Source organism: Pseudorasbora parva, chromosome 9 (genome assembly GCF_024679245.1).
Source record: "Pseudorasbora parva isolate DD20220531a chromosome 9, ASM2467924v1, whole genome shotgun sequence".
Taxonomy (NCBI): domain Eukaryota; kingdom Metazoa; phylum Chordata; class Actinopteri; order Cypriniformes; family Gobionidae; genus Pseudorasbora; species Pseudorasbora parva.
Genome location: NC_090180.1, coordinates 24,601,596 through 24,620,308, shown reverse-complemented (window position 1 = coordinate 24,620,308; position 18,713 = coordinate 24,601,596). Strand labels below are relative to the sequence as shown.

The following is an 18,713-nucleotide window of genomic DNA, read 5'->3' as shown; positions in this document are numbered from 1 at the left end:
GGATATAGTGCCGGATGGCGTAGCTGGAATGGCAGAGATGAAGTCGGAGACCAGGGGAATCCGACGTCCTCACAGCTGCAGGTTCCGCTGGTTGCTTCTTCGATGGCGGTTGCTTCTTCCGGAGGTTGGCGATGGTGTCACTGAAGGAGATAAAATCTGACACCTATGGAAAATCAGGGTCTTATATAGCCTCCATTATGCTAATTAAAGTCCCTTTTTCAGCTGTCTCTGCCTCCGCATGGCAGCAGCAGGGAGAAGATGAGAACAAGAGCAATTGGAAGCATTCTTCAGTAGAGGTGAAGCACAATGTGGCTTCTGCAACAACAACAAAAATGTGACGTGAGGCCATTTGTTTTCCATTAGCCCTTTTAAATACACTGGGCCCATCATGTAGCCTCTGCTCTGACATCATTTGAAGTCATTTTCGGAATGGAGTAATAATGACATTCAATAATGACTTTCCAAAATCCACCTGCTTCAAGCCTTGAAGAGTAACCAATATGTACCGTAGCCTATGTTTTTTGTAGGCTATGTTACCTTTTTTTTAAGGCCCATGAAAATGCACCAGTTTTTATCATGCATTTATTTATATTACATTTATAATTAAATTATTGGATGGATGGATGGATGGATGGATGGATGGATGTCAGAGTGACCAAATGAATGAAATATGATTTGTTAGAGAAAACATTGCATTTCATAAAATTAATCTGTTCTAGCCGGTCAGAACAAGGAGCAGCTCACCTATAACCTTTCTGCTCCAACTCTCCCAGCTCATGAATTTCTCAACAACCATGTCACCATAGGTGTAATTTGCGGGTGGGACGGGTGGGACATGTCCCCATCACTTTTTAAAACATCTTGCTTCACGGATGAACCTAACTAATACAAACAAAACATCTCTGGTTAACTAGAAGAGTATCATTTTGTTCGTTTGTTAAACAGGCGATCTGGCGCTCGTTGCCGCTGTTATCAGTGGTGTGGATTTCTCTCGCGGCTCATGCAGTCTTCACACAGACGAGCGCTTTAATCTAACGCTTAACGCATTTGCAGAGACTTTCTATTTGTTCCGGTCAGATAACGAAACAAAATGCACAAAAACTGTCCCTGCTCTTGATGTACAACCAATGATGGTGTTCTAGCCTGGATGCCAGCCGAACTTTATTTTTATCCACAAAATCGGGCAGTTCAGTCTGGCCTTGCTCCATAGAGGAGTAATTATCCCCGAACAGAAACTGCACTGTAAAAAATTATTTGTTGACTTAACTTAATATATTTTGTTATCTTTTTGCATTGGTTTTTTTAAGTTTCTCTTACTTATTTGGATAAGTTATCTGAACTAATTCCATTTAGTAATAAAAACTTCCCCTTTAGTTTTCTGAACTTAAATGTTCTAGTCATCATAACTTCACTTTAGTTTTCTGAACTTAAATGTTCTAGTCATCATAACTTCACTTCAGTTTTCTGAACTTAAATGTTCTAGTCATCATAACTTCACTTTAGTTGGTTGCAAAGCTGCTTTAATAAGTATTAATTGCATTACTATATTGATTTGTAAATTACATTTGATTTAGAATAAAACCTATAGCAAATTAAAATCACAGCAACACATATCAGTACACATTTATATTTATTGCAAAAACAAACACCAAAAACAACCACACAAAAGGTCTGAAATGTCCTTTCTTCAGAAAATTGCAAAAAGAAACGGCACAGACTGTTAAACACCTCTGATTTGGCTTTATACCATTTTAATTTAAACTTAATTTAAGTTCATTTTAATTAACAATGTGTAAGCTCTCAAGCTTCAGTACATTTATCAATGAGCATAAACAGCACATATGCACCAGTGTTACCTCACTGCATTTTTTTCAGCTTTGCAGCTCTCCCCAACCATTAAACCTAGATTAAAAATAAAAATAAAATAAAAAGTTGGATAACCTCATAGCTCGAGCCCAAACAGTGTGGCAAAGGCATTTAGGGCATCTTCTAGATCCATGACCACAATCTCCGTCTAGTATGACATCCACATCCACAACATCATCTGGGAAGGCACTATCATGTCTGATGTCCTCACTCATGGTCAAGATGCCCTACATTAACCCCATGAACAATGTCTCTCTCATCATCATCTGGCTGGAAAAAAATGAGACACAGATACAAATTTTAAGTGGTGCTGTCATAAAATATTTATTCAAACATACATTAAATACTAAAGAACAGCAATACAATAACTATGCAATATAGTAAATATACTTTTTTTAGCTGACAGAATATTTTTTCTGAGGTAAATGTGACATGACATTGCTTAAAAGCTATTTATTGACGTTTATTAACGTTTGCGCAGTTGAAACACTGCGATTACATGAGACAATACAGATTTCATACATTGTACTGTATCTTTAAACATATTCTCTGATGTTCATACATGTTTATTTCATGCTGTATCTACTAGTAAAGTGCAATATTCAAATGCAAAAAAGCAACAAAAACAACATTTAAAACCACTGTCATATTAAAGGGTTAGTTCACCCAAAAGTGAGAATTAGCCCATGATTTACTCACCCTCAAGCCATCCTAGGTGTATTACATTCTTGTTTCAAATCGTTCATTCACTTGGCCAAATAAAAAATGTGCTTGTCCGGAAAAAAGTTCGATATTTTTTTGTTTTTCCGTGTGTGTGTGCGTTGTAAATATAATTTATTCTGAAGCAATATTCTCCCCAGTGTTCAATCAGCTTTGACATATTTAAATCTGCATATTTGTGATTTAAAAAAAAAATATTGAATCATTTGAAATGTAGGATATTTTACCTTTTATAAAGGGGATTTTCCCCCTAATCTTATTAAATAAAGGCTCTGCTTCAGGTTTCATTCTATATTGTTAAATTTGATCAATACATTAAATTAAAATAAGACAATATAAGGGCTGTTACCAATCAAATAAAATAATTTACACTGAAAAATCACAACTACATTAAATAATGTTTTGAGATTTGTAGTTTTGAATAGACAAATACAAATGTTAGAAAGTATGTTTAAACATGAAACTAAACCTCCAGTAGGTGGCAGCAGGTGGCCGTCTTAATGAGTGAGCCATTGAGTCGTTCATTCAAACGATTCATTCAAACACTGAATCGTTCAGTTGCTGTGAGACGCGTTACGGTTCTGCTGTGAACGATTTTCGCTGCTGAAATAGAACAAACACACTCAATATTGCATCTAAAATGTAAGTGACTAAGTGAATGTTAATGTAATGTTTATGGAACCGTCATGAAATCAGTCACTTTCTGTCGTGATTGTATTCAGGAAACAGCTTAAATGGCTCTAGTGTTGTAATTTCTCCTCGAGAGGCTGCACGAGTGTCAACAGCGCAAACTTGTTATCGTCATTTCATCATATATTATTATCCACTATTGATCGCCACTTACACTAAATTAATGCACAATCATTCTTGCATTTTGGTGATTCGCTAACGTTAGTTTATTTTTTGTTTTAATCAGGCCCTTGTCCATCGGGCAAGTAAAATTCTCTTTCACTTGTCCCAGACAAGCGTTAATGTCGAGCCCTGAATCAGTTATATTAAAAAAAAGTTCTGGCTAATCCAAAAATTATAAATGGCAGTGAATGGCTGCCCAAATTTTGAAGCCCAGAAAAAAAGTGCATCTATCCCAGGGCTCGACATTAACGCTTGTGGATTTTTCGAAGGGACAAGTGAAAAAGAATTTTACTTGCCCGAAGGACCTGATTAAAACAAAAAATAGCTAGCGAATCACCAAAATGCAAGAATGATTGCATTAATTTAGTGTAAGTGGCGATTGATAGTGGATAATAATATATAATGAACTGACGATAACAAGGTCGCGCTGTTGACACTTGTGCAGCCTCTAGAGGAGACATTACAACACTTGACCTGTTTTCCTGAATACCACCACGACTGAAAATGACACTGACTTCATATGACAGTTCATAGCAAAACAATTAATTAACATTCACTTAAATTAACATTCCCTTAAAGTCACTTACATTTAAGAAGCAATATTTAATGTTTTGTTCTATTTCAGCAGTGAAAATCATTCACAGCAGAACCACAACAAGTCACAGCAACATGGCATTTGTGAGATGTGAGTTACTGAACGATTCAGCGTTTGAATGAATCGTTTGAATGAACGACTCAATGACTCACTCATTAAAACGGCCACCTGCTGCCACCTACTGGAGGTTTGGTTTGATGTTTAAACATTATTGGTCTATCCAAAAATACAAATTTCAAAACATTATTTAATGCAAATTAAATTTTTCAGTGTAAATTATTTAATGTGATTGGTAACAGCCCTTATAGTGTCTTATTTTAAATGAATGTATAGATCAAATTTTACAATATAAAATGAAACCTGAAGCATAGCCTATATTTAATAAGATTAGAGGGGAAATGCCCTTTATATAAAGTAAAAAATAATAATTAAAAAATTCACAAATATGCAGATTTAAATATGTCAAAGCTGATTGAATACTGGTCAGCATATTGCTTCAGAATAAAGTATAATTAAAACACACACACACACACACACACAAAATATCAAACTTTTTTCCGGACAAGCACATGAACATGCTTAATGTCAAGCCCTGTATCCATTATAAAAATAATCCAGAAGGCTCCGGGGGGTTAATAAAGGCTTCTGGCGGACCGCCTTCAACTTACGAAATAAGTGTAATGCCTCTCGAAGTTCAAAAGGTTTACGCCACGTCCGACGTCATCGTCGCGGCAATTACGTTTCTTTTACACCATGTCCGATGCCGTCGCTGCGCCAGTTGCGTTTTTCTTCCCCTCTACATCCGACGACATCGCCGTGCCAGTTACACTTTTTCCGTAACTTTAATACGGAAGGCCGTCCCGCCAGAAGCTACATATTTTACATTATAACTTTTTACATTACAAACCCATCGATTCACATCAGAATGTCTTTATTAACCCCCCTGGAGCCATGTGGATTACTTTTACAATGGATGGATGCACTTTTTTCTGGGCTTAAAAATTTGGACTGCCATTCACTGCCATTTATAATGCTTTAGATTTTTTTTAAATATAACTCCGATTGTATTCGTCTGGAATACACCTAGTATGGCTTGAGGGTGAGTAAATCATGAGGTAATTTTCCTTTTGGGTGAACTTACCCTTTAATAGTTATTTATTTTACCTGTATCGATTCAAACTCACATTTAATAATTTTCAAGGAGTTTCATGAAACTTATCTGTATCTGATGGCGATCTGAGAGAGAGACCATGCAGTGAAGCGAGATGTAGTTTCATCCGATCCGTAAACCAGTTCAGTTTCTTGTCAAGGAGCAATAGATAAAAAAAAACATAAAAAAAAAAAAAAACATTTTATAGGCTTATTGACAACATGTTGCAATGTTTACACTGTACAATGACTCAATGTGATTTAATTAGGGCTGAATACTTCAAATTTCACAATTTGATATTATTTAAATTCATAAAGTTAATATTTACCAGAAATTGCAGCAAATATAGTGAAACTGCTGTCCACCTCCAACCACTCGAACAAATAGACGGCGCGAGTTGTTGAGAGCTCCATGAACCCCGCGAGGTAAAAGCGTGTAACGTTAGGAACTCTGTATTTCAACGGCTCTGGGAGCACAACACACACACACACAAATATAATTATAAAACAATATAATGTCATAAATACACTTTGTAGATGAGGTTAAACACGTAACTTACTTTGTGTTATCTTGGTTAAAAGTAAACTCCATGTCTGCACTGCACGGTGAGTCATGTCCCCTGAGAGAAATTTTTTGGCTCGTTTAAACGCGCACAGCATATAAGTTACATATTGGTATAAATAAATAAATTATGAAAAACAAATGGTAAATGAGATAAAACACTTACTTTATAATATTTCCCTGTGAAAAAGTTCTCTCGCCTCAGTCGCCTGTTTCTATCCTCCGCTCTGCACCGCGAGTCAAAGAAGATATCTCTAAGTTTAGGTGCGCACGGACACACACACACACACATACCATCCTAACACAATATAATGTTATAAACTTCATACTGTTAATGAGATAAAACACTATGCCGGTGTAAACACTACTCATTTGCTCAGCATTGCGATTGAAGGGAAATGGCGTCTGGTCTGTCAGTCGGTGGGGGAGGGGATACGGGGGCGCGCGCATACAGCACGTGCATTTCCTGGATGTACATAATTATCCTCTCCGCCAGATGGCGCTGTTTTCACTAGCCGTGTTAATACAAAAACTCTTTACTCATTGACTCCTTGAATTAAGACTTGGTTTATATGGTGTGGAATGGTACGTATTAAATACGGTAAGTTAAATAAATGTGCTCATATCTATATAATTAGAGTGTTGTATATAAATCAGCTGCACATAGTAGATTAAGTTTAGTTTACTGTAGTTAAATAAATAGACTAAAGTATAATTGGAGTAAAATCCAGAACAGTTCAACTTATGTTTTTAAGTTAAAACAACAATTATACTTGTTCATTCAACAGAAAATCTAGTGTAGTTATTTCAACATATGTTTTTGAGTTAAAACAACAATTATACTTGTTCACTTAACTTTCAGTCTAGTTGAGGACAAGAAAACTTAAAATGCCTTGTTGTCTGGACAATCTAGTTATCTCTACTGAAAAAAATTTGTTGAAATAACAAAATCGCAAAAAAATTTTTTACAGTGTGTTCGGAACAATGAAATCATCAGGGCGGGCTTTAGACGATGACGGACAGATGATCAACAGTATGCACGTCATCAAAGGGGCTTGGATTATATTTGTTCAAATCCTAAACGGAGAGCTTGTTTGTATCTGCATTCACCATCACAATTTCTCTCAGAAATGATAATCATGTTGGGTAAGTACTCTGTGTATCATTATTATTATTATTATTTTTACAACACCGGCAAAGATTGTGTATTCCAGCTTGATTTCAGCTCGTGTGCAGACAGGGTTGACAATGCGTCACTTCGCTGCTCTGATTGGTTGTAGGTCTATCCAATTGATGTCTTTCCTGGTTCGGTTGAAACACGCCCCATAATCACAGCCCAATGGAGCAGTTTCAGACTCATATTCTGACTAGAATTGAGTATGACCACGTCAGGCTAATGGTCAGCAGCATAGCACCAAATTTTGGGCCCTGGGTACAAACCATCTTGCTGGGCCCCCGTACCAAATGCCATAGTGATAGCAATGGGTGGGGTATTGCATTTTTATCATAAAAAACACATAGAATGTAAACAAAATAAGCCATTTGTACATAAATTCTATACAAATGTTAGTGCATGTATATGTAGAAAACTGACTTCTAAGGGCCCCCACCCCTGCCTCGGGCCCTGGGTACTCGGTACCCTTTACCCCCCGAGTCCGACGCCCCTGCTATTGGTATTCGGTTTTGATGAGAGAAAAAATAGGCTACGAGGGCAGATTAGAAACGAGAACTTCTGACAAGTTTAACAGACTAGACCAGGGATTATAAGCAAAGTGTGCAAATCTATGCCTTTATTCACATGAAAAATCTTGGCACAACGCTATATTGTGTTTAGATGCAATAATTAAACGAGATCTATATCAATAAATTAACTATTTAATTGATTTCCGGACATCTTAATGCAAATTTTTCTGCAATTGTTATTGTACATATTTTACATCTGATATAACATTGTATCAGCAATGCTACCCCCCTTAATACGCCATATAGTGCATATCATATGCACACAAAAAACTGCCTACCATATGCACGCCAAAGCTCATTTTGACGTATGAGCGCATTCAATCTTATTGTCTTCATTCCTGGGTAGACTGTGCTAATCGGATGTGCCTATGTAATGGAAAAAGTAACTGGGAAAGTTCATAAAATCTGGCATACACGTTTACAACATGACAAGAGGATCAGTGAAATTACTTTATGTAGCCTGCCTACCTAAGCACATAAAGCACTTAACATTTGCTGATGTGGCACACATTCTGTCTGCTTGTCTGTCTGTCTATATATCTATCCATCCAAACAACCCTCCCATCCATCCATCCATCCGCTTTTATGAACTCCAAGCTTTATGGCCTTAGTGACTCTATTTTTTTAAACATTTAGCACTTAACATTTGCTGATGTGGCACACAGTCTGTCTGCTTGTCTGTCTGTCTATATATCCATCTATCCATCCATCCATCCAAACAACCCTCCCATCCATCTATCCATCCATCTGCTTTAATGGACTCTAAACTTTATGCCCTTAGTGACTCTGTTTTTTTTTACATGGTCCAATAGTATGCTTTCATCTTTAAATTAAACTTGTTCTGAAATTCTGAACATTATTGCCCTTTACAAACACAGATATCCTAAGATAAGAGCAGATCCCTGGATAAATGATGCCACTCGCACACTTAGCGCAGCGCGGATGTAACAGGTGATCCACTGGATGCGAGGTTAGTGATGGGACATCTGAAGCGAGGCTCCGGAGCTTGTGTCGAGCAAAAAGGGGCGTTCCAGATGAAGCCCCGATTCGAGGCTTGTATCGTTTCCGTGAAAATCACGTGACGATGACAAACGAGGCCTCGTTTTCTGTTGAATACGTCATTGCTTCATTCGGAGTATCGCTTTTGGATAAAAGTGGTTCGAAACCTCGCGCCTCTTGTGGGGTTTGCAGTAGGCATTTGCATATGTGTTGAGGTGTTGGTTGTATGTAGTAGCGATATCATTATATATCATAGCTTGTATTATATATTATATTACATTATACTTACTTTAGTAGATTATTAGAGTAAATTAGCCTCTATATCTATTTGTAATACCTATACTACGTAATATATATATATATATATATATATATATATGTGTGTGTGTGTGTGTGTGTGTGTGTGTGTGTGTGTATATATATATATATATTAGTAGTAGTCTTATTATTAATAATATTATTATTATAAGACTAGACTGTATTTAGGGAAAGCTTTTCCCATCCCTGTTGCAGTTCCACAATTCCAGTCCCATAAGCACTGCACTATTGCACTCATAATCAGCATTGCACTCACTATAATTTATTTACAATCATTCTGGGCATTCACTGTCATCACTAACCCAAAGAACTACTTAATAGTTGAACACAAAGTTGTGTGTCTGTGTGAGTTGTGTGTGCATAGGTTAATACAAGCAGAGTAAAATACTTTATTAATACACAGGCAATAGAAATAGCCCACACTATGAAAATTTGGTTGCTCAGGATGAATAGATTTGTGTGCGATGCATTGCTTTGCACAGCAGGTGTCACTAGGGAGCACACTGTTTCATGAGGCTTCAGGTAAATGAACCTTTTGGTGAACCAATGGGCTGGAAAGCCTCAGTGGTTCAGGAAGCCTCATTTGGCCATCATTAGGCGAGGTTGATGAACCCAAGTGCAGTTTATTTAACATAAATCCAAACATAAACAAAAGACTTGGCAAAACAACATAAAACTTTATTTGACTATACGAAACACTCACCAACAGCGGGTTACAATATCAATAACTGACAAAGACTATGGCAAACATGAGGGCTTAAATACACAAGGGCTAATGACAAAACGAGGGACACCTGTGAACACTGATAAACTCATAAACCAATGAAAACAAGACACAAGAGGCAGGAACACATGAGGGCATGGAATCACATGACAATAGACCACATGACCAAACCAGGAAGTGCATGACAACATGACAGTGAACATGAAAACCTAAAACCTGAAACATGAAACCTACACCAAAACACCCTGTGACAGATCCCCCCTCTATGGGCAGCCCCTGACGGCCATACATAAACAAAACAATCAAAGTCTTGGGGGGCGGACTTGGGGGAGGCATGGTGGGCCAGGCCCGTGCCAAGGCACCGGACTTGGACCCTGGCGTAGTTGAGACGGGCCTGGGAGCATGGGTGGACCGTGAGGCGTAGGCGGACCCGGACCCCCAGGCGTAGGCGGACCCGGACCCCCAGGCGTGGACGGACCCGGACCGTGAGGCGAGGGCAGACCCGGATCCCCGGGCGTGGACGGACCCGGACCCCTGGGCGTGGACGGACCCGGACCCCCGGGCGTGGACGGAGACAGTTGGCGGTAGAGGCAGTTCAAGGGGCCATGGCGGTTCAGGCAGTTCAAGGGGCCATGGCGTGGAGGCAGTTCAAGGGGCCATGGCGGTAGAGGCAGTTCAAGGGGCCCCGGTGGCGTGGCCTCGATGTGCCCCTTATGCGCCATGTTTGTAGTTTTTAACGCTTTTTGTCCGCGTTTGTAGTTCTAATCGAATCCCCATATGACCTCGCAGTGGGTTGTGGGCAATATCAGCCGTTTGAGTGCCCATCGATTCATACTTCGAATTCGGACCGGAAATAGTAAACCATCCGGGTACCCTTGGAATACTCTTTTCAACATACTATGATTTGGGACATACTAATTCTATTTTCAAATACTATTTAGGATGGATAGTATGCGAATTGGGACGCAGGGTAAGGCAAACATGAGGGCTTAAATACACAAGGGCTAATGACAAAACGAGGGACACCTATGAACAATGATAAACTCATAAACCAATGAAAACAAGACACAGGAACAAGGCAGGAACACATGAGGGCATGGAATCACATGACAATAGACCACATGACCAAACCAGGAAGTGCATGACAACATGACAGTGAACATGAAAACCTAAAACATGAAACATGAAACCTACACCAAAACACCCTGTGACAGCGGAGATGGAAGAAAGACAAATTACATGTATCTTTAGAAATATTAAGGAGCTATCTGTCTGATTATCGAAGGGTTGTAAAGGAGGCAAAATCAAACTATTTGTCAAATATTATTACCAATAGCGGGCATTGTCCAAGGGTGATGTTTAACACAATTAATTCCGTTGTGAACCCAAATATCTGTTCTCTGACAGATGCATCAGTCTCCACTTGTGAAAATTTTTCAATAACACATTAATACATTTAAAGCCTTTAAATATTAAACTAATTTATTCAATGAAAAATATGTATCTTTCAGAAATGTGTACTTTTCCCTTGCAAATTCATATTGCTTATCGATGTTGTGGAGCATTTCTGTAAATGCTGGTTTGTTCACAGTATTAAAAGGCTGCATTTCCTAAGCAATGTATCTCATGATACTCTCAGGTCAACGTCCGGCATTTTATACTGCGCCGTTTATATTTTGTTGCCATATTTTGTTGCTACTCTTACCGATACAGCTTTGGAGACACAAGAAAAAAACAATGCCTTAAACAACAAGATCAGGCTAAAAGCAAAGGTGCCACATTTACTAGCCTTGTAAGCATTGGAGGCCCTGACTACAAGTATTATATATCTGTGTATGAGCCAAAAAATTCATATTATAGCAGACTGGGAAGAGTCTTGGTTAATTACAATTCCAAGAGAAACACTTGGCACTGCCCTTGTATTAAAGGTAGGAAATCATGTTTACATAAGAGCATTGCAAAATGGTGTCTCTTTCAAATGAAACGACAGCTTTTCACAACGCGGTCACAAGCAGAGGCAGAGATTGAACCACCACAGCATGACGACCTTTGTGGTCAAAATTGGGAATATCCTCCAGAGAGTGATGGTCTGAAGCAGATGGTACAATATATATACCACAAGAAAAAGCTTCCTGACACACTATCAGATGTTTTTATGGAGGAAATAAAGAAGGAAGATATTCCTCAACATCTTGTTCCTGAGGAGGAGTTCTGCTCTCTGTGCCCTGGACCTGTTCGTCTCAGTGCTCCTGTCCTCATCACAAGACATGCTAAAGTGGCAATGTTCACTGGTGTAGTGACTGGTAGGAATATATTTTCAATATTTAATATACGTGAATATTTAATATCTGTTAAGTCAATGGTTTATGGCAGTTTGCAGTCATTTTGCATTGTTACAATACTGGGGTAGTGTTAAATTAAAGTATTCCATACACAAAGTAAATTGCAAGTGATTGTTTTACCTCATCATGTCTTATTATTGTCTTTTTTTCCCCTTTAGGAATATCCACATACTGCAAGAAATGCAGTAATTGTGGTATGTTTTACAGATACCAGGACTGGATGCATGGGCTTCACAATTTTAGTGACAAAGTGCTGCTGACCATCTTCCTATGCCATTTTATAAGGAATTCTGTTCAGGTATTGTTTCTTACATGAGTTATTTGTGAAATGGAAAGGACAATGGGTCTCATTCATTAATAACTTCATTGTTTTTCATATTTATACGCACAGGAGAACTTCTCAAGAAAATGTCCACCTAATTCAATATACTTTTGTGCACACATGAATTTGTTCCTAATTGTTTGTACGGACATTTCCAAGTACGCAAGCTTGGTGAATGAGACCCATTATTCTTATTCTAAGGTTCTTCCTCAGCTGAAACTAATACATGTTCTTTTGATTATTCTCACTAAGACTCATGTGTCAGTTGGAAGAGTGCGTTCTATTTTGCAAAAAACAACACGTGTGCCTTACCCAAAGGAGTCAGAGTTTCTTCATGGCATTTACATTTTGAGGCACTGACCCACCATGAATACAACTTTTCATGTCTTAAATGTGGTCATCATCCTCCAGTTGTTGTAATGGATTTACACAGAAAGGGAGCGTTCAGCATGGCAGGTAAAAAAAATATTTTTGAAATTAATTTAGTTTATTTATTTCATTTTCTAGCTTGCAGTCAAGCTGTGTAATGTACTTTTTTTATCCAGTCAGTGACATAAGTGTACCGTGTGAAACCTACAATGGGGAGGTGAATTCAGAGGACTTCTGGGAGACCCTTTCAATGGAGAGGATTGCAGCTGGCTTGTTGAAAAGTAAGTCTGTTGAAATCACTTGTTGTTTTTAATTTAACATGACAATAATACACAAAAATGTAAACTGCTTCTGTCTCTTGTGAATGCTTAAGTTCTTCGTCATATCTGCATATCCAATGTGTGCAGCTGGATGTAATGAGGGAAAATAGATCTGTTGCAACTCTTTGAAGTACAGTGAAAAGAGTTTATGATGATGTTTTTCATAAAACAACAAAAATGTCAATTTTTTTCATGAGTTTGTTTCACTACATTGTTTCTTGTATGATCTTAGGTGGAGATACAAATCCTTACACCGTAAAACCCAATTTTGATCACTGGGCCCCCTGGATCGGCAGATACACACGTAAGGTACCAACTTTGTTAAACACAGAATGGCAAAAGGTGCAGAGCTCAAGTGCACAAGACCTCATTACTGAAATGGATATGACGGAGGAAAGACTCAGTGATGAATTAATGAATCTAAAGGTATTTTACACCTTTCTGCACTTCACTGTCCTTTTCTGTAGTCTTTTACATTTTGCAATGGACCCATTTCACATTTCTGGTGTTCACAGAAGCAGAAGTCGTAATAGCAGTGTAAATGTTCATAGAATGTTGATTAGGCTGCATTAACTAGGTCAGCCGGAACCGGGAACACTTCCCATAACACCTGATGTACTCGTTACATCATAAAAAGAGTGACATCTACGCTAATGTTAGTCTCTCTGTTTATCCCGAGGTTTATCCCGGATCTGGGCCCTGTCCGGATCGGATGGTGGACCTGCCTGGACATGACCAACGCATCCTGGAGTGTCTGCTGAGCCGTGTCAAATGGTGTCTCCTCCGAATTTGCCTCACTGGCACGACATGCTCAAAACCCGTCTTCGGCGCAATAATTCCGATCTTTATGTATTCATACTCTTGTGTAATCGACGCCCCATCCTAAATAAATCTGTCTCTTCCGTGATACCCTGAAAATTTTGAATAATCCGATCTAATATGATTTCCGAACTGTAAGGTTGCCAGAATAATAATCTTACACGGTGTGTTAATAGGCCAGAGGAGAACTGGCACCCCGACTGAGTCTGGTTTCTCCCAAGGTTTATTTTTCTCCATCATGCCCCGATGGAGTTTTGGTTCCTTGCCACTGTCGCCTTTGGCTTGGCTTGCTCAGTTGGGGACACTAAAAATATGATTAAAGTTATTCAACTTATTATAAAAATAATATGTATGAATTAGGTCTTATTTAATTCTATAAACTATAATACTGATCTGCCAACATTGTCGCTATATGATAAATTAAAATAAGCTGATTACATCACTGTTTTCTCCAGTACGACTGTACAGCCAAATCTAATTTTGTCGCAATATGACACTGTGAAGTTGCTTTGACACAATCGTGATTGTAAAAGCGCTATATAAATAAAGTTGATTGATTGATTGATTGATACCTGGATAGGCATGATCACATATGTGAAAAGGGTCAATTTGAAAATAATGATAATTGTAAGTAAAACCAATCATGACCATATAGGCTTAAAGTAGTTGTCACCTTCAAATTGAACTAACATACAATTAATAGTGGAAATTATAATTGTAATGGTAGTATCAAACATAATTGTGGTCTAACAACAGGTTGCAGACAATCGAAAACTCTGCAAGGCCTGTGGTGTAGGCAAGGATCAAAGACTGATCTTTTATCTAGACTCAGAGGAGAGATGCAAAACAGAACTGCATACGACAAGATATTTCAGAAGATTTGGGGAGCGTCAGGTACTTGTTGTGCTCTGGGAATTAAAATGCACATTCTCAAAGTTATTGACTGTGATTTCCTAAATAAACTATTCTTTTCAGGTGGATGGGCAGTCATTTTATGCCCTTGTGGTGTGGTTTACAGTGTGAAATGTCTCCTTCGGGCTGAAAGTCCTAGAGACTTTTCTGACATGTTGTTCTCGTGGAAACACATGCCAAACATCTGTATTTATGACTTTGCCAGAGGTCTGGCCACCCATGGTAACTTACGGAGACCAGAAGCAATGCCATTTACTCCATTTGAAGGCCGGCTGGCAGAGGATACAGAACACAATCTGAGGGCTGCACAGAGTGGAACCCTTACTGTAAGCCTACCTTGGTTGAGTGACAAGAAGTTGGATGAAGATGCCAACTGCCATCCAGTGACTGGATCCTCGGCTCACTATGCCCTATATGACAAATTCCACGAGTCAAATTCTAAGGATGTGCGAGACTCACTCAGAAAGATTCAGCTTGTTCCAGAGCTGGCTGGAAGAGTTCATACACAAGCTGCAGAACAACTTTTTTCAGGAATGCGGAAGAATAACTATTTCCTGAATATGATGTCGCCCACCACTCATATGTTTCTTGTCAGAAATATTTTGCACATTCAAAATGAAGAAAAAAACAAATCAATGCTGACAAAAATCCAAAAGGGCCAGTCAAAATTAACTAGAAACCTCCAAAAAGATTTGCTTGGACGTTTGGTTGTTGGTAAATTATTTATATCCATGCTTTACCTTGAATATTATTTATTGCATTCTATGCACATTTCAAGTCTTTTTGCATTTATTGTGTCTTTAGATACAAAGAGCAGGGCTCCTGAAATTACCAGACTGCACATGATAAAACCCACCAAAGCTTGCTGGGGCAAGCCACTGACTCATTCACAGCGTAAACTGGTAATATAGCAATACAATTGCAACTGCAGTCCTCAATTTTGATTACATATATATATATATGTATATATATATATATATATATATATATATATATATATATATATATATATATATATATATATATATATATATATATATATATATATATACATTTTTTTTTTTTTTTGACTTATTTATTTTAATTTTAATTTGTATGACAGCAACTTACAATAGAGAAACATAAGCAATTTGTCACAGAGCCAGTTTCATTCAATAACTGAACATGTCTTATCTCATGATAGATGGCTCAAGCTTTTTCGGGTAATATTGAGGATGAAGTGGCATGCGTGGAATCAACAGTAATAAAACAGAATGACTTAAGAACTCTAACGGAACATTGTGAGGTTGAAGAAAATGTAAGAAACACTAGCATAATAAACATGAATCAAAAATTATAACTTTGAAGGTTCCATTTAAAGTATTCTCTCCCCTCCTCAGGTGTTGAATTCCTGCTTTTGTGTTCTGCAGCAGATTGCACTCTCACAGGTTTAACTACAAAGTCTTAAGACCAGAAATAAATAATAATAATAGTAATAAACATTTTGATCAAATACTCAAATTAACATTTTTTCTTTTGTTTTCAGAATGTGTACATCTATCCTGTTGACAGCCATGTCATCGTGACATGGTTGCCACCTTTTTGTGTAAATCACATGGACGGCTTACCTGTATGTATGGCTTAAATTCTTAGCAAGTCTGGAATTCAATGTGGTGTACATTAAATCAGTTATTCTGTCTAATATATTAATTTATTCATTATCCATGTAGCCTGACATTAGGAACATGGATGCTGTTGTCTTTCCATCTTTTGTGCCAGGACACTGGATGCTCTGTGTGAGTCTGCTTAGAAGTTACATAACTTTAACATACTTTAACTTTAACTCTGTCGAACAAAGTGAAATCAGCTAATTTATGCATGTTATTTCTTGATATTTGCATTTTCTAACAATTTAAAACATGGTGGCATTTTTCAGATCATGAAGCCAAAATTGAGAGAATTGTATTTTCTCAATTCTCTGAGAAGCCCAGGTTTTGGTGATGGCACTTACATTGCCATATACAGGTTTTGCTTAGAGTGCATTGTTTAAAAATGTTATGTTCTATGGTTCATCCTGGTTTTGTGTTCAGTTATTCTCTTTTTCCCCCCTGTACAGTTCTTTTTTTCTATTTCCATTGACTTTGTTCTCATCCTAAACAATTGAGAAACACACATTTTTTTTTGCAATAACTAAATTTATTGATCCAAATTTTGTGCATTTTTGCAATGAGAAGAAAGCCATGGAAAAAGTTAAGGTGGGACAGTTCCAGTTAAACCCCGCCTTTTATTATTTTCCAGTTTTAAGTTTCCTTGCCCATGAAATATAGTTTTATTGGTGTAGTTATTTAAAACCATATTTACTGTTTGGCTGTTTGCTATTTTTCTTTCAATATTGACAGAGACATTGCTCAAAATCTTTGTCCTGGGCCATGGACAGAATTCTCCTCTGAGGACCTTGATGTATGTTGTATTTTGCAATAAATGCAATGTTTTTACCTTTTACTGTCTTCAGTGAACGTTTTTGAATAAATAATTTCAGATTGTTGTGTGGCAAACTCTTATTACAAACATTATCATGTATAAACATGTATACCTATGTGTAGGATGTTCCTCAGCAAGAGATGTCTTGTAGCTGTGGAGTCTTCACGCTAATGGTAGGTTCAATTGCTAGTAGTTCTGTGGCTCTCATTTTAGAATTTATCCAACATGTCAGTAATTAATACTTCATTCATGTTACAGTATGCTCTCTATATCATCTTGGGGGGAACTTTTGACTTCTCAGAGGTGAGTTTGCCAACTGGCATAAAATAAAGTCTGTAGGTTTAAGATTTTTTGATAAACTTGTGCTTTTCCAAACTATAGACTGACATGTCAAGTATAAGGAGATGGTGGTCTGTCCTTTTGCTGGAGATGTACCCACCAAGGTATACATTTTTTCCTGGTATTAGTTTGTGCAAATTGATACAAGGATGCCAAAATGTAAAAAATGTGTGTTATTTTGAATTTCTTACCTGCATCCAGTCAGTCCTGATATACTGTATTATTAATGTATTTTCATGCCATTAATTAATTTAGGTCACTTATGCAAAGGAAAAGGATGCAAATCAGTGCTGACAAGAGACAAGAGACTGGTATTGTTTCCTTTGTCCGAGGAGCTCTATTACTGATAATAAATGTTGCTTTTTGACTTGCTGATCTTCTATATTGTCTCTTCTCTGTAGTTGCAACCAGTGACACACCCCTGAACATACAACAGGCATGTATATGCCATTTTACTCAACCTTCAAAGTGCAAGAGAATTATTATCACAACAAGCTTTTTTTATATCTACAGCTTCCCCTGCTAGTTCTCCGAACAATCTTGCTGGAGGTTGTTCAGGATGGCGATGATGCAATCCGCACCCTAGCCCTCACATGCAAGTGCTTTAACAGCATTGTGTGCATGGAAAGTTTCCGCCGAGAGGCTCACTTTCGGTGGTTGGACAGTAGGTTTTATTAGTGTTTTTTTTTTTATGCTTCCCATCTTTCATGATGTCATTGTTGGGTTCATGACAGCTGTCTATTTCTTTCACATTTATTGTATATTTGTCAATACATTATTGCATTTTTGCCTTGTAAATGTGGTGGTCTTTTTTTTTTTAAATACATTTATCAGGTGTGGTGAACTGGAAGGCATTTAGTGAGAACTTAAGAACCCTGTACAGAGTTCCCTACACAGTATCTAGATGCCTCCAGTGTGATGCTCTGTACAAAGATCATGGAGCAGGCTACAGAGGGAGAGGACAAAGAGGCGTGCTACAGGGGTTTTACTCCTCAGATGACTTTGAGGGATACAGCGGAAGTGATTGTTTTTATGAGGCTGGTGGAACCATCTAATATTTTAAATTAGATCCTCCTTTTAGTTTCTGTTTTTATTACTCTTACTTTTATTATTGTTTTTGGAGAATATTGCAATTTAAATCATTAGTATTTTTGTTATAGTGTTGTGGCCATGTGGTTAATAAAGTAATGTTAATGTTTAAAGTTTTTTGAGTCGTCATCTTTTTGGTTTACGTGTTATATTTATGCAGTTTAGACGATCACTTAATATTGAGAATCAGAAAGAGCTTTATTGCCAAGTGTG

At 37.7% G+C, this 18,713-nt stretch overlaps 1 long non-coding RNA gene and 1 pseudogene across 2 annotated transcripts; one reads left to right on the top strand and one right to left on the bottom strand.

Annotated features, from left to right (window-relative positions):
• Positions 1–1,613: 1,613 nt before the first annotated feature.
• On the bottom strand, positions 1,614–6,704 carry LOC137089611 (uncharacterized). 2 transcript variants are annotated; one of them, XR_010907726.1, is made up of 6 exons: positions 6,074–6,704; positions 5,911–5,971; positions 5,743–5,802; positions 5,512–5,649; positions 5,218–5,334; positions 1,614–2,136 (listed from the first exon to the last, which is right to left on the bottom strand). It is a non-coding gene; the product is annotated as an uncharacterized lncRNA (long non-coding RNA). The 2 variants fall into 2 exon arrangements; XR_010907725.1 differs by having other exon boundaries at positions 5,911–6,701.
• Positions 6,705–12,641: 5,937 nt separating this feature from the next.
• On the top strand, positions 12,642–17,836 carry LOC137089835 (HMG domain-containing protein 3-like; annotated as a pseudogene).
• Positions 17,837–18,713: the final 877 nt, after the last annotated feature.